Here is a 16,140-nt window from a genome sequence, read left to right as displayed (position 1 = left end):
TCTAGGATCCTCTTTCTGTGGCCTAGGTCGATATTGGTTGTTTACCCCTGATTGGATCTATTCTGATACCTCTCAGGTGATTGATGTCGGTTGGGATGGTTTCTGAACTCTTGATTCATTTGTGGAGGGGAGCGGTTTGCACCCATCCTTTGATTATAGTCCCCTGGTGGGGAATCATTGTACTGGCGTGGACTGTAGTTCACGTTTTGCCTCATGTCCTGTCTCTCAGATTGTGGGTACTGGCCCCTATGTTGATTTCCATTATCAGTAAATCGATCCACATATCGGGGCCTATCCTGATTACCATATATCATGGTGTTGGGATCAAACCTACTCTGTGTCCCCAATGACTGGTAGGGACCATCATTTCTTTGATCTTGATTTTGTCTCTGGTTATTGTTCATACCTGCCATATCAGGCCGATATCCTACCCGGGGTCTATCCCCTAAATATCTAGGGCTGATGTAGCTCTCTCTATTACTAGGATCATGTGTTTGGAACATTGGTACAGGAAATGGCGATCTTTGTTGATTACCCCTTTGTTCAGGTGTCACATTATTTTTACCTTGGCTTTGAGCAGACTCAAGGGACATTTTGGCTGACCTGATTTCCATTACTGTGGCTGAGGGTTCTTTAGATTTATTCCTGGTATCTTTCATTTTATCACTTTCTCTACCCTGACAATAGAGTACCTCATATAGCTTTGTGCTTTGATGTACAATCCATTCAAGGGACTTGTCACGGTCAAATTCACGGACCAATTGGGATATGATGTCTTTCTGTAGCCCATAGAAGTATGCGGTTTTAAACTCATTGGAATTTGAGTCAAAAGATACATCAAAGCGAGAGAATGCTCTTTTTAAGTCTTGTAAAAATTGGCGAGGGGATGTATTAGGTCCAGCAGTAATTGTGTACGCGACTTTCTTTGCCTCCTGCAATGACTGAAAAGGAGAAAAATGACGCCTAATTTCTTTTTCAAACTCCAGCCATGTCATATTCTGCTGTTCATTTAATCCCCTTATGATGCTGGCCGTCGGGGCATCTAAAGTTAAATGAAAATATTGTCTGTACTGTTCCCTAGGTATCTGGAGTGCTTTAAAAATGTCATGTACTGCTTCTAAGTGATCCTCAATGCAGCATTCACCTCCCTTCTTAAATGGTTTGATCAGGGCTTTAATGGATTTCATTATTTTTATGGGGCTACTTGTTGCAATGCATGGAATTGCACTATTTTGTGACTCAATCCTGTTTTCAGGTGTATGAGATTGGTGGCTGCCCCCAATGGGAGTATTGAATCCCCCAAGGGCGCTGCAACCAAGTTCAGTCACCGGCCCAGCCACTGTAGCACTAGCTCTTTGGGCATAGCTAGAATTCACCTCCACTCCATTGAATGTGGTGCCCAGCCGCCTCTCCTGGGACCTGGGAATGCACATTTGCTGTTCTAAGTCCTTACACTTTTTAAGGAGTCTGTTGGCTCCATCATGCAAATAATTATTTTCATCACTCATTTTATTAATCACCTCCTGCATATCACACATTTGCATTTGGCATTCATTGAACTCTTTATTTCTCTTGTCTCTTTCTTGAATCATTTTAATCATTTCTTGTTCTGCACTCTGGAGATCACCTTCTTTTTCGCAATGTTCTTTTTGTAAAATCTGCATTTCTGAAACAACCTCATCTTTATCCTGCCTAATGTGATCCACTAAGGCTTTTAAGTGTGCCAATTCTTGCTCACTATCTTCAAATTGTTTCTTGCTTTTGGATAACTGAGTATCAAAGTCTCTGCATTTTAATTGCATGTCTTTTTGGCATACATCCAATTCTGCTCTCAACATTTCCTGATTTTTACTTGCCCCCTCTAATTCAGTCTTTAACCTGTTAATTAGCTGAGTATCATTCTCTTGCATTCGCAGGGACTTGTTTAAAATAAACCATATTTTGCCGCATAGCCGTATTAAACAGTCTTTCTCTGCACTTTTATCAGCTGCATTCAATAATCTTGTAAGGCAGACCTGAATTATGCTGCCTTCTGCAAAAATATTGTCTAGTTTTTCTTTCTGCACCTCACCCTGAATGCGGTTACTCCATTCTAACGTGCTATTCGAAGACCAATTCCCATGTGCAAATAACTTTGCCTCTAAATATTGCACTAGATCTGAGAATGTGGTTTCCCTTTGTGACATTCTGAAATTCGTTTTTAGTGGCACACTGCTATTATAAAATGGGTTCCCTTTAATGTGCAAATGGCAGTGTGAGACACACTTGCCACGCCCAGTAGGTACTCTATGATCACTTTCCCGGCCTGCAACGCACCATAAATATGTAGGGTATTTTGTGCAGATTTGGGGCCTGACGTTATTTTATTACCGCCGAAAAATACTTAGCAATAATCACTCTTTGTATTCAGATTTGGCCATGTGCAACAATAATACAATGGACATGCATTATTTCAGCACCCAGACCTGCATATTTGGTATACGTGGTTGGTGGTATTTTGGTGAGCATAATTCCCTTGTTTTATTTGTGGCCCCAATGTCCAGAATCCCTTATCTTTGCTTAGATTTTTCGTGTGATCACTAGAGAGACCTCAGACCTACATTTTAGGAATACCACATTTTCAGTGATAGTGTTGGTGTGCCACCATGGGCGAACTCACTGACTTATTTACGACAGAGAGCTATATATGGTAGTCTTGTGGTAATTTCCACTACCTTATATACGGTAGGGAGCTATGTTCAGAGAGTCTCTCTTCCCGTTGGCTCATGTACCTCCAACAAGCTATGCTACAGTCACTCACAATTATTCATACTGATTCTGACATGCACACATCTGTCTTAAAATGACCATTGCACTGTTTAAATATCTCCCCACATCATCGGCATTGTAATGGTAAATAGTAAATACACCACCCGTCTGTTTTCAAATATTTTTCTGTATTATAAAAGTTGCATTTAAACACGATCTCATTCTTTACAGAAATAAATAAAATGGTACAGTAAAAGCATTGTCTATGACACACTGCAAAGAGAGTGGCGGAGAACAGAACTCAAATTGCAACATTGGTATTTGATTAAGACACGCACAGGAATCCCCTTTCCTACACTGACTGCATATTTTCGTGCACACACGGCTCCCACGCTTATGTAATTACCTTATCTGTTCAAAGTTTTCTCCAGCTGTTCTCCTTCGGAATGTGGTTCCCTTGAAGATTAACCCCAGTAAAAGGATCGCCTTTCCTTTTCAAACCGGGGTCATTGCCTGGAATTCTTAGCTTTTGCAGATAGGAATGCCTCCAACCAGGAAAAGGTCTTCCTCCCAGCTCTGCCAAATCTGGACTGTAGCAGGACGCAGGAATCTGCATTCAGTCAGGAGTCCCACAGCCAGGTCTTCTCCCCAGTAGTGCAGAAAAATGTCTCCCTGTCTTTTTCCCCGATACTGCCCACTAAAACTTTCATCCCAGCCCTCTGTATGACGTGTCATATGAAATCCATCATCTCTCATCCTCCTACTCTCAACAATAGCTTCGCTTATACATTTGCAATTGTTGCAAATCTGACTTCCTTCTTCCTGCAGTTACTGTGCACAAAAACACGGAGAAACAGGCAGAGAAGAGAAGAAAAAAAAAATCTGCACACACATTTAAATGGCTTTCAGAGTATGCCTAATTCTGCAGTGGAGAACACATTTTATTAGTGGGTTATGTTAAATAAGGTTTTATTAGTCAGGTTAATGGTTAATAGGTTAGCTGTTAATTTTCAAATGTGTCTCTCGCACCATAGGCATTTCAGGTGAAAATAGTGTGCATTTTTAAATGAGCACGTGTGCTTTTAACTGTAAAAATAGATTTGCATCTTATATGTTAAAATCGTTTTTGACTGAATAGTCTGTCTTTCCTTGTTAATCTGGTAACCCATATAGCAATGCACCGCACCCTTGTGGTGGTGCTGCGAAAAAAATTGCTACCTGTGCAGTAGTGCTGTACTCTGTGCTGTTTGCTACCTGTGTAGTAGTGCTGTACTCTGTGCTGTTTGCTACCTGTGCAGTAGTGCTGTACTCTGTACTGTAACACGCCAAATATCCTTACACCACCCCCACCCAATTTTAAAGGGACCCCTTCAACAGACCTTCAAATGTATTTGTGACCCCAACCGAAAACCCTAACCCGCCCTTCTGAAACAGATGCAAAACAACAAGAACAGCGTATAGAAAAAAAATCGAAAACACATTCCAAGAAGTCCAACACACTGGACTCCTCTCCTAAATAACTTGAACTCCCCAATAAGTCCCCTGTAACCCAAAAAAAGGGAAACCATAAAATAAACTTGGTTAATATAACATCTAAAACTTAATATCCACTGCAACTACATCACAGTAAATCCAAAACAACACAAAGTTTCAGTTCCGTCACCACACCCCAACCCACATAGATAAATAGACTGTCTCCCCACAAGACCTCCTAATAATCTTGAGACATGGTTTTCAATGGGCACATAGCGAATGTCCAAACAGCACAGCACAACTGCAAGCCGAGATCTTAGGCATTCAGATGTCTTGACGAGCAGGCCAACACCATACGTTTCCTACTGACTCTGCAGCATAGCATCCGTGCATGTACGTGTTCCTGCATGCTCCCACACATGATCCCAATTCACCCTCTGGCCCAGTGCAATAAATGTGGTGCTGCCCAGTGTGAATCACAATGCAAATGAATAAGAGCCAGAGTTCTTCAACAAAAATAGAAATTGTGAAATGTCTTAGTGGTGTTGGTATAATACACAGGCATCGAGCAGAAAACCATTGAACGTTATGTTCTACTGTTTGTTGCGCTTACACCCCTTTGTGAGCGTTTCCTTACATAATGTGTGCACTCTCCACCAAAGGTGCCTTTCCTCAGCATGCTTTGCCTCTAGCAATCTGTGTGCAAGGGAGGGTGGCACGTGCATGACAAACAGCCTTAATACACATTTTGCCATGGCACCTGAAATAGACCATATTTTAAGAGTGTGTATGTGTACCTTGTTTACACAGGAAATGCAATAAAATAGTCAACTACAATGTTATAAGCAGCGATAACAAGCATATAGTGGAAAACGTGCTTGACGGCATATTTACATCTGCAGACACCTCAAAGACGTATTTTCACAGATGGAACTCCAAAGTGAAATGTGCATGACAACCTCTCGCATCAAACATGCAACTTAAAAAAATGCCACTGTAAACATCTGATCAAAATATATTTCTCTCGGCACATCCCAAAGCCGAACCCTGGCAAGAAACGTGTAATGGGATTATGGATTCGGCCCCCTTTAAGGGAGCTGTTGCAACCCCAGGCCACGACCACATTCATAGGATGACAATAAATGGAGATTTGAAGCAGGGAGAATATGCAAAGAAATAAAGAAGACCACCGCGAGGAGAAAACAAGCATGAAGTCTGAGCACAGAGACGTGCAAGAAAAGCAGACAAAGAGAACATAGTATTGATAAAAAGGGGGGGGGGCACCAATGCAGGCAAATGAGGACATGCCAGTGAGAGAGCAAAGATGCTAACACAATGCATCCAAGGGAGCAACAATATAGTGTGGAGAGAGGCCAGAATTCATCTGAAAAGTGCAGCAAAGTGCAAAGGGAAAGTCAAACATGTCCAAACCAAAGAGTAGCATTGTAATCGGAAGTTCGTGAGAGGAACCAAAGCATAACAGAACATTACATATATGAATGTAAAGGAACATTACCCCTTTTTGAGCATTCCTCCTCTGAGCATTACCCTCTCATGTGAGTTCTTGTTCCTCCCACAGAGCACTCCATTACACACCAATCAATTTTGCACTACACAAATATCTACGCACTCAAACATACAGGGAAATTGTATGGAAAAAAAACACAGTAATATGCAATCAGAAAACACACTGCTATTTAAATAGATAATAATAGTCTTTAGTCTATTGTTCATAGCTTTCACGTGAAAGGAGCATGAAGAAAAACACACAGTCAATAACTGCTTGTACTGTTTACTGATGCCTTGCTGTAGTATATTGTGGCATAAATGAGGCCGCTTCTGTAAAGTTCCAGTAGATCGACACACCACATCACATCCCCAAGAGGCGCGAATCAGCCCATTAAATTGCTACGTGACGCGGCCGCCCAATGCCCAATACCTAGCCGACATGAATAGGCCAGCTGGGGCACAGCAAGCAAGCCATGCTGGCACTATAGCAGGGCCAACGAGATGTCGCTGTGATGGATGCAGGGAGGAGGAGGTCAAGGGATCCCCCAACGGGGAGACGTCCAATGCACTACATAGGACCGAAAGGCAGTGCTCCGAAAGTGCTGGGGAGAGGAAGCTGCGCAGGACACCAGCCGAAACACTACCCATGTCACATGCGAGCAGCAGGAGCCGCATAGGCACCCAATCCGCAACAGACATCGGGGCCTGATCTCACCTGAGATACACCATGATGGACGAGCATCTCCTAGCCCCGTACCGCGATATGCGGTGGTGCCACTCCCCCTTGTATTTCCTGCCTCGGGTCAGCTGACAGAGCACATGACGCAGTAGAAATTTCTGATGACATGGAGGCAGTACTGCTTTCTAAAACTGAAACACGGCTGTCAACTTGAGCCACCTTCATAGATAAGTCTTCCATAGATGATTTAACATCAGTCACATCCTGAGCAACTTTACCCAAGTCTTGCGCTACCTCTAGAAGTAGAGAGTAAATATCCTGTGGACTTTGTACTTCTGCCATGTCAGTAGCTGATTTGGTTTTTTTCGGTACAGGGTTATCAGCCGTTTAAATTTTCTTTTTGAAGTTCATTATCTTCAATAATCCACATAAAGGAGAGGGCCAGGAGCTGCTGGCTTATGCTGCTGCCTCTGCTGCCTGCGTTCTGGAATCATCTAAAAACCTCTTATTCATGCATGAACAAACCACAGCAAAGATCTTAGAGGGAACTATGGCTCATCCGGCATGTAGTTCATCCAAATTTAGACCTGGGGTGATAGCCCCTGCTGACTGGCATTGCTCAATTGGCTTGCTGCTTCTCATCTAAACTGATGCCTTCATCATGGGACAAACTGATTTACCACCAAGTAGTTTCTCCACATTGAGGGACACTCCTGCTGCCTGTGCTGACTTCTTTATCTTCACTTATTCAGCCTTTTAATTGCCTTAAAGGGTTACTCTTGTGATCCCCATTGGAGCTACTTCTTTTGCTAAGACCTCCTCATTGTGTTTTACCTTTAAGGGATCCCTTTTGTTTTACATCCTGTGGTTCTGATCCTGGCTCTCCAAGAACACTGTGAACTGAACCAGAGTTCATAACCTGCATCTAAAAGGACCCTCACCCGACACCTAAGGTGACCTCTGCACCGAGCTGCCTGGGCCTTCCACACAGAATTATTTCCTCTGATCCTATCTGGTTCTTGGTCCTTTTCTTCTAAAATTCTGGGCTGTGTTTGCTGGCCATCTTCAAAGACTCCCTGACTGAAAAATCCTGGGCCTATGGTCATCAGACAGGGAGTTAATCTGTTTGTGTGGGGTCCACAAGGCTCTCCAGCCCGGGGGTTTGTGCATCTTTCACTACCGGAACCTGGAAGTAGTACCTACCTATAAGTCACTTTAACAGCAAGCAAAGTATTAAGTGTCTCTCCCTGATTCTTATGGACAACAGTTTTGAATGCATAGAACTCCCTAAAAGTACCCCTCACCCTTTACATATAAACAGACTGTGTTCCCTGATTCCCCTTTGGGCCAATGAGTTTTTAAAGTGCTTGCAGAGTTTTTTACCTGTAAATGCATAGGCCCTGGGTGTTGCTAGGTTTGTAAAAGATCTGGGGCCATGCTAATGTTGGGACTGTCAGGGACCCAGGGATATCTAGCCTTTTGGTTGTAGCCCCTGAGCTTCTATCCAAGGCTACAACCAAAAGACCCAGGGCTATCGCCCCCACAGTTTCCGACTAGCAATACCTCTGTTGCAATGCAAGTTATACTAAACTGCGTCATCTTTCCACTGCTGGTTTTAAATGTTTGTTTGGTCTTTCCTAGACAATTGTATTGTTTTTATAATACTATTGTTATCAGTGCCTTAAGTGGCACTACAAATCGAGCCGGGGCCCATGGAGGGGGCGTGGCCTAACAACGGGGTCTTGATGGGCCGTTAGGCCACGCCCCCTTGACGAGCCCCGGCTCAATGGGCTACTGGCACCCCTGCCAGGCAGCCTTTTGTAGAGATTAGCACCCTCTCCCCTATGGGGGAGAGGGTGCTGATCTCTGCATTTATTTTGTATAGGCTTGCCTGGCAGGGGACAGCGCCTCGCCTATTCAGCCTTAATGGTGGTGCTGCCCCTCGCCAGCTGGGGAGGGGCAGCGTCACCATTAAGGCTGAAAGGGTGAGGCCACTGGAAGCAGAGGCCTTTTTCCTAAAGACTGAAACTCCCGCGAATCCGCGGGAGCTTCATTATTTAGAAAGCAAGGCCTCTGCTTCCAGCGGCCTCACGTTTCTCCATAATGGTGGCGCCGGCCCACGTGCATCCCTTGATTAAAGGGATGCCTCGCAGGTGCGGCGCCACCATTATAGCTGAAAGGCATTTTTTTCTGAAGTCTGAAGCTCTCGCACACGAGCGAGAGCTTCAGGCTGTAGAAAAAAATGCCTTTTCGTGTAGTGGCCGGGGCTGCCTGGGGAGATTAGTGGGCCCCGGCAGGGCCCCGCCTCAAAACGAAATTTCGGAGCCTGCCGGGGCCCAGCCCCGGCAGGCCCCGGCCCACTTAAAGCCCTGATTGTTATACTATTAATGTTCTTAAGTGTTTATAGAGTAAAGAGAATCTTTTCAGTATATGTACTCTGTGGATTTATGTTTAATACGTGCGTGTATTTGACTAACATTACCTTCTAACAGTGCGCACCCCCCGCCCCCTCAAAGAGTGAATCCTTATTGCTGCGTCACATTACCATTGGGAGAGTTTGGACTAACTAAATGGAAACCCCTGTACAGTGACACAGACTGGTTTTCCTGAACCACTCACCAGGGGCCTTTAGAAAAAAAACTCACTAACAAGTAGATTACAATTTTTATAATCCTATGCTATGACATCGTAACAGATGAATACAACAATTAGAACGTTGATTAGTTGCTAATGGCTTCCTATGGTGGACAAGCACAACAATATGTATAGCCTATTGAACCCCTCAATAAACAGTATGCATACGTATTCATAATACATTTAGGAAACACCCATACTGCAGGTCACTACAGTCATCCCAAAAGATATATGTCCAAGGTACTATAGGTAAAGTGTTTACGAGGGTGGAACCTTCTTAGTGCAGGCAGCATCTTTATGGAATAGTGTCCCCCTGGTAATATGAGCCGTAAGTGGTCATATGAAATTCAGAAACCTTTATTAAAAACTAGTGTGGTCTAATATAGACTTTTAAATGATCTCTCTGAGTTCTACTGCACAACACAATGTTTGCGGTGTGCATACTTTTTGTAAACTGCATTCATACTTACATATGTACAACATTCTATGCAATGTAATCATGCATTTTTCACACGTTTACGTATGTCCGATGCATGTCTGACAAATACAGTTGCACTGTAGGGTTCTGAGACAAAGGCCATTTGGCAAATGTACAATCTACGCTTTTTCATTAAAAGACAGGTAATTGTGGCAATTGTATAGCACATGCACTTCTGTAGTTATCACAATGCCAGCAGATACTTTTGTATCCAGTCAGTGCTTCAGGGTGATCTGGAGTGTGCTACACAGTTCCGTTTAGAACATAGAGGCATTCAATATGGCATTGGACTTGTCTGTTTTGGAAGAAGGGATCCACAATGTGTTCCATGAATCTCTCCCAAGTGTTTGGATTACTTTGTTTGTGACAAAGGTCTTATTTTGCTGTCAGGGAAAATCCCTTACTGACCTTCATTTCTTATAGAAATCGGAAAACACTTAAGCCTCCTTTTTTTTTGTTTTGTTACAATCGTTATCTAAATAATACTACTTGGCTTATCATGGAAAATGTAATCCTCATGATGTTACTTTTAGAATTGAATGTTTAGAGAGCTCTAAATGTTTCATGTTGATCTCTTTTTACAAGGAATCAAAACACTTCCGGGTGATGGCCATAGCCTTATGCCATTAGTCCAACTGGACGTGTTTCACATTCCAAATTATGAAAATAATTGATTGACCCAAAGTTACGATGACCGTTCTCTGTCCATGGCCCAAAAGACAAGGTTCGCGGTAACCCACCGGTGCTACCGGCGGATTGCCACCAATTCCATAACACAGATTCCGCCACCTGATATCCCGCGATATCACAAGTGGCGGCGGAACGGTAAATCCCCATTCTCATGGAGTCCCATAGTACTCCATGGGAATGGGAATACTGAAGACCCGGTACTGTTTCTAGCGGTGCCGGTGTTCAATGAGAGACATGTCGGTAGGGTTCTGATTTCCCGGCAGATCAGGTCTGGCGGGGGATCCGTGCCCCTACTGGCATTCTCGGAGTATGGCAGTCAGAAAGGGTGCCGGTACGTTGCTACCGGCACCCTTGATTCCAGACCACCATACTTGTAATGAGGCCCCACACTTTACTTAGATTGTTGTTGTATGGTGGGACATAAAAGATCAGGGTAACCGTTATGCTTAACTATTATTGCTAAAATATATGTTTGTAATACACCACCCATGACATTTTCTCTTGAGAAGACAAAACCAAAATTCTTATTATCCATTTCACATTTCCATGAAGTATACAGTATATGATTTATTCTATGGCAGATATTGCGTGACACACCGTAAACACACCTGGCAAAATACTTTTGAGCCAAAAATGAAATGTTTCAACTGAAAAAAAATATATTTCAATTGCTGTGGTCTGCCACAGTTTATAGTAATGTCAACCATGAAGAAACAAGTTTAAAACATTTTTTGAGGGTTATATATTCTTTTACTGGATATGAGAAAGGTCCACCATCCTTCAACAGTTCCGGAAGTAATGTGTTTTGTTTAAATGAGAACTAAAACTAGTTAAAAATGTAAACATGAAGTCAATTCAAAGCAGGAGTGAAGCGACAGTCTCCAGCATTTGAGACCGCAGAGCAGGGGAAGAGTGTTGTGCCTTTATGCTGCCACGCTGCCATGCCATAAGCTCACTTCAGAGTTCAGCGGCAGTGAAGCATTAGCCGATGGCAGTCCGCAGAGGGAATGGAGGGCTTACAACCTGCCCAAGGCTAACACCAAAGAGAGGCCGGAAGAGAGACCAGGAGCTAGTTGAGTTCCAACCGACTTCCTGTGCTCCTGTCCTTCAATATTGCCATCTGCCACATTCTTGCCTGAGCACATTGAGCTGAGCACCCTGCATGATTTTCGGCTTAACTGCATGTGTGAGGCTTGTTCTTAAACTGTTTAAAAACAGAGTCTACATATGGAGTTTGACTTCAACTTGTGTTACACAGGTGTTTGACCTGGTCATTCCAAATGGCACAAGAGAAATGTGAAAGTCCTTTGACGCTGCCCATTATTATGGGTATATTGTACTGGATAGTTAAGTGTGTGAAGCTCAAGTATTATTATTACTCCAAATGTACTTCTGTGCTGATACACAGGTCTTCGGGGGACGCAGTCTATGACAGACCATCAAGCCAGTTGCGCTTTCCTGAACTCTTAAGTATCAACCATAAAATTAATCTGAGCTTTCCCTTGAACTTTTGCTGCCGAACTGGTACTGCGAATCAGTATTACCTAACAATATTACTGGATACCTTTTCTCCTCCAATAGAGTCTATTTGGATTCAGAGCTAACATATTGACTGTAGGCTTCATTACAAGCTTCTTATTAGAGCCCCATTTAGGCTTGTATACTACAACCCTACATTCTAATGGTGTGTAAGTGGTGTCAGTTGCCTGTGGTTTACTCATGGTCTTCTGATTGTCTTTGATTGCCATTCCTCAAGTAGGGGTGGTAGTCCTACAAGGGAGGAATCCAGAGCCAGTCCTACCGTAGGAGTGCCTGGTAGCAGTTGAGAGTGTCAACATTCTTGACCCACCCCCATGTGCTAGCCTGTTTTTCAGCAGTTCACCTACATCTCCTGCCATATTTCTCATATCAGATGCTTGGCAGTAATTTTTTTTTTAACCACTCTAGCTTTAAGAACTGCAATCCCAATTAGCACTGAGCAGCCCCTCAGACTCTGCAGCATCTGCTGTCTAGGGGCAGAGAGTGAGATAGGAATTGAGAGAGAGCGCAATGCAGTGACATCATCCTCGTACGGCAATCAGTTAGACCATGCATGCAATCCAGTATACCGTGCAGTGCTAAGAAAGTGCAGTGGCAAGCCTGCGGTTTTGAAGTGCAGGTGAGGTATCGGCTAGTGAATGTAAGTGGTACTGCAGTATACGTGTACATGTTAGTGTGGGGATTGTGGTTAGAAAGATTAGTGTAAGGAATGAGTGTGAAGTGTATGGTACTGGGTGAAAGTAGAGTGGTTGAGTATTCATTGGAGGGAGGAGTATTAGAAGGTGGTAGGTGGAGGTAGTAGTGTGGAGGAGGGATTTGTAATGAGGAGGGTGCAGTAGTATGGAGGATGGAGTAGTAACAGAGAAGCAGAGAGTAGTAGTAGTGAAGGAGAGGGTAGCTTGCAGAGAAGGGAGTCGTAGCACATTGGAGGGAGGAGTAACCTCAATAGGTGGAGGTGAAGCCTAGAAGGAGTAAGAGACAACAAACGGACAGAGGATCGGAGGGCAGAGTGAGAAGGAGCAGGGAGAGGAGGAGGAGAAGGAGAGGGGAAAGAAGAGTGCAAGCGAGGGTAGGAACGGGACAAGTGAGAGTGAGCATGGTAGTGAGAGGATTGAATCTAACAGGGTATTTTTAAGGCACAGTTCACAAAAATACCAAGAGATCACTAACACCGGGATAGAGTGGGGACAGCTAAGAAGTCCCAAAGAGAGCTTTATATTAAGATGGCAAGCTGCCTTTACGTCTTCACCTCTAGTCCAAAGCAAACCCATACAGTAGGGGTCAGTCGTCTATATCTACTAACCCGGGGTCAGAGCTGCCTGGGTTAGGGAAGAGGTGCTACATGAAATGAGATGCAGAGAGCTAGTCCTACGGTTCATAAAAAATCAAATAAAAACTCTCGACCTTTCTCTGAGGTGTGGAGTGATTCTTTAGCCATCTGTGACAGTCGGCACGTGATGCTTTCCAAAGAATAATTTATTATTTTTTTCAAGATGAAGAATACATTCTTTGTTTCCAAGATAATGTACTTATACTTCTATGGACAGGACCCTGAATAACATGAATCCAGATTGCAAAACACATTAGAGTTGCTTCAAAAGACAAGAATGGCACTTAGGAAAGAAACGTGTGAATGACACTAGACTTAAATCTGAGCACCATTCCAAACACACCTGCACAAAGGTCAATAACCTTTTACTATCCTTCTTAGGGATGGACAAGTACAAAGCCAAGTTTATACCACATTTTACACAGTCTTTTTACAACATGAAGAAGCTAGCGAAGAAGGATCTCATTTTCGAATGGAACAGAGACTCTGCCGTGAAGTGCAAGGTAAATAAAGAGGTGCTGGATCCGGCTCCATCATTGGAGAACTTTGGGCCCAAAAGGGAAATCATTGTGGCAATCGGTGCAACACACAATGGCCTAGGGCTGCCTTAGTGCAGATCAGGAAAGGCAAGGAGTATGCAATTGCCTTTGTATTATTAGTGTTAAAGGTAGCTGAAAAATAAATCACTATAGAAAAAAGATGTACGGCCTATCAAGTGGACCGTAGAGACATTTTGACGCATTCTATTGGGCACAACCTTTGAACTAAGATTTAGCCACCCACCTTTAAAGTAAATCCTAACAAGAAAAGGTCTGGGCAGGGTGTCTTTCTGCATAAGGAAGTCGATAAGCAAACTACAAGCCTACACACGGGATGTTGCCTACCTGCCTGGAGTCCAAAATAAAACTGTTACCTACCTGTCGAGATGAAGTGATACTAAGGATGGAGAAAGATGAAACAAATGCCGAGGAATACATGCTGCACATTGAACAGGAGGAATGAAAGGAGGAGTGGGAAGGTTCCATGCAAGATGATACCAATCTCAACAACATAAAGTCAGCCTTAGAGAGTGATGCATTCCATGAAAAGTTGTTTTAAAGACTGGGATGTGAAACCCTGTGATAATTAAGGGAGAACTACACTATAAACAAGGATTTATAACGAAGGGTGACTGAACTGTACCACCTACAGGTGTTATGAGCACATGAAGGTCACTAAGGCATGACCAGGACTAAACCAAGAGTCTGACAAGAATGTGTCGGCCTGCATGTGATTTACATGTGGTTAGAGAATGTGCCGTACGTGAATGTAATGAAACTGCATGTTCATTTTGTAACACACGCCTGCTGATCATCACTGTACCCAACATTCCATGGGAAGGAGTACACTTTGATATTGTTGTCCCTATAAGAGGTACCTCCTCCCACTCTTATTGTTTGGTTCTGGAAAATCTCCTGATTAGGTAGATAGAAGTATGATGTGTTTAAAATATTTGTACCAAAGGTGTCATCTAGTCTCTTGAGGAGGTCTTTAGGAGAGAGGATTATTCTATGATGTTTTCTATGGACAGTGGGATTCAGTTACTGTCCAGGAAATGTAATCATTTCTCAAAAGTAATGGGATTGAACATGGCGGCAAGGTGGTGTATCATCCGAAACCAACGGTATAGATGAGAGGTTCAACTGAGTTATAAGGAGTAGTAAACAAGTGGCACTCACAACAGGAAATAATTGGAAACAAGTAATGGACACAGTAATATCTTATAGATGTAGTTCCTCTCAATTACAGATGTCTATCCTTCAAAAAGCTTGGGGAGGAAAATCCAACATCTGGGTGTACCCTCCATGGTTTCTTAGCACCAGTAAGAGACAGGCAGATTTGGATGAGCTAAAGAAAATAATCATGGATAGACAAATAAGTAATAGAAAGTGCAAAAAGGTCACCATGATAACATTTATATTACAGTACTGGCTATATATCAAGCTACGCCATTCTCTAAATGGGCATGTACAAACATGGTGCCAGCTTGCAGAGTGAAAGAGGTTCTGCATGGGGCAGTCAGGACCACAGATGCTGGAGTGTGTAATATGGGCAGAGCGGGAAAATGGAGCTAGGGGGAAGGTCTAACAAAACTGGTAAACAAGAATACGTTTTGAGTGAAGAGGAAAATCCACAAAGAGGAAATTAAGTGGGTAAGGAACTAGGGAGGAGAAAGCCACGAATGTACATTCCCAAGATACAGAACTTGGCAATGCCTCAGGAGGCAAGAAGCCCAAGAGAGTAAAGCAGGAAACCTAGATATCAGTACAATTACATGAAATAATGTGGTCAGGGCAAATAGGTAGCTGAGGTATTTGAAGGATCATGTGAAGAAATAGGCTTGTCTCACCACACAACTATTACACCTCCAAACAAACCACCCCTTAATGTTCCCCTAACACACAACAGCACTACTTATCCTGGCCCATACACCTTGCATCAATGTCATTCCCTGCCCCAAACCTTCCTACACATACGTCGAATTAGAAAGTGAAGAGAGATCAGTGTCATCTGGAGTTGTAGTATGTTGGGACCAAAGAGTTTTGCAATGGGTGAGGTCATATATGAGGAAGGAAAAGCATCGTGGTTGCTGACGAGGTGATCAGTGGGGCCCTTGAGAGTAACCTGACAAGAGATTGAATTCAAATTAAAAACATCTATTTACCTGGGACCAGTTTGTCTTCTTCATTACTTCTGCTGTGCTCTACATTACATTACATTACGTTTCTGTCAGAAATCAGCCCTTCATCTTAGCACATGTGTCTACATGAATTTTTCTGTAGTGAAAACAGTTTTTGTTTCATCTTTAGCACTATGTTTGCATTGGGTGACATAGACATTTTCGAAATGGTTTGCGGTTTCGTGTTTTACTCTGTAAAAGGGTACTAAATATAGGAAATATGTAACCACACTCAATCACAGGCTACACATTACATTCTTCATGAATAACATCACAAACATGAAAAACACACTTTATAAAAATACAAATACAAAAGGTGCTCTTTTGTTCACAAGTTTCAA

The 16,140-nt window shown here is 43.1% G+C and overlaps 1 protein-coding gene across 3 annotated transcripts in view; it reads left to right on the top strand.

Moving 5' to 3' along the window:
* ANO2 (anoctamin 2) overlaps positions 1-16,140 on the top strand; it is a 2,341,832-nt gene that overhangs the window by 1,262,418 nt on the left and 1,063,274 nt on the right. The window lies entirely within an intron of this gene.

Source organism: Ambystoma mexicanum, chromosome 12, assembly GCF_040938575.1.
Source record: "Ambystoma mexicanum isolate Mex_15411 chromosome 12, UKY_AmexF1_1, whole genome shotgun sequence".
NCBI lineage: Eukaryota > Metazoa > Chordata > Amphibia > Caudata > Ambystomatidae > Ambystoma > Ambystoma mexicanum.
This window is presented reverse-complemented; position numbering and strand designations above follow the sequence as displayed.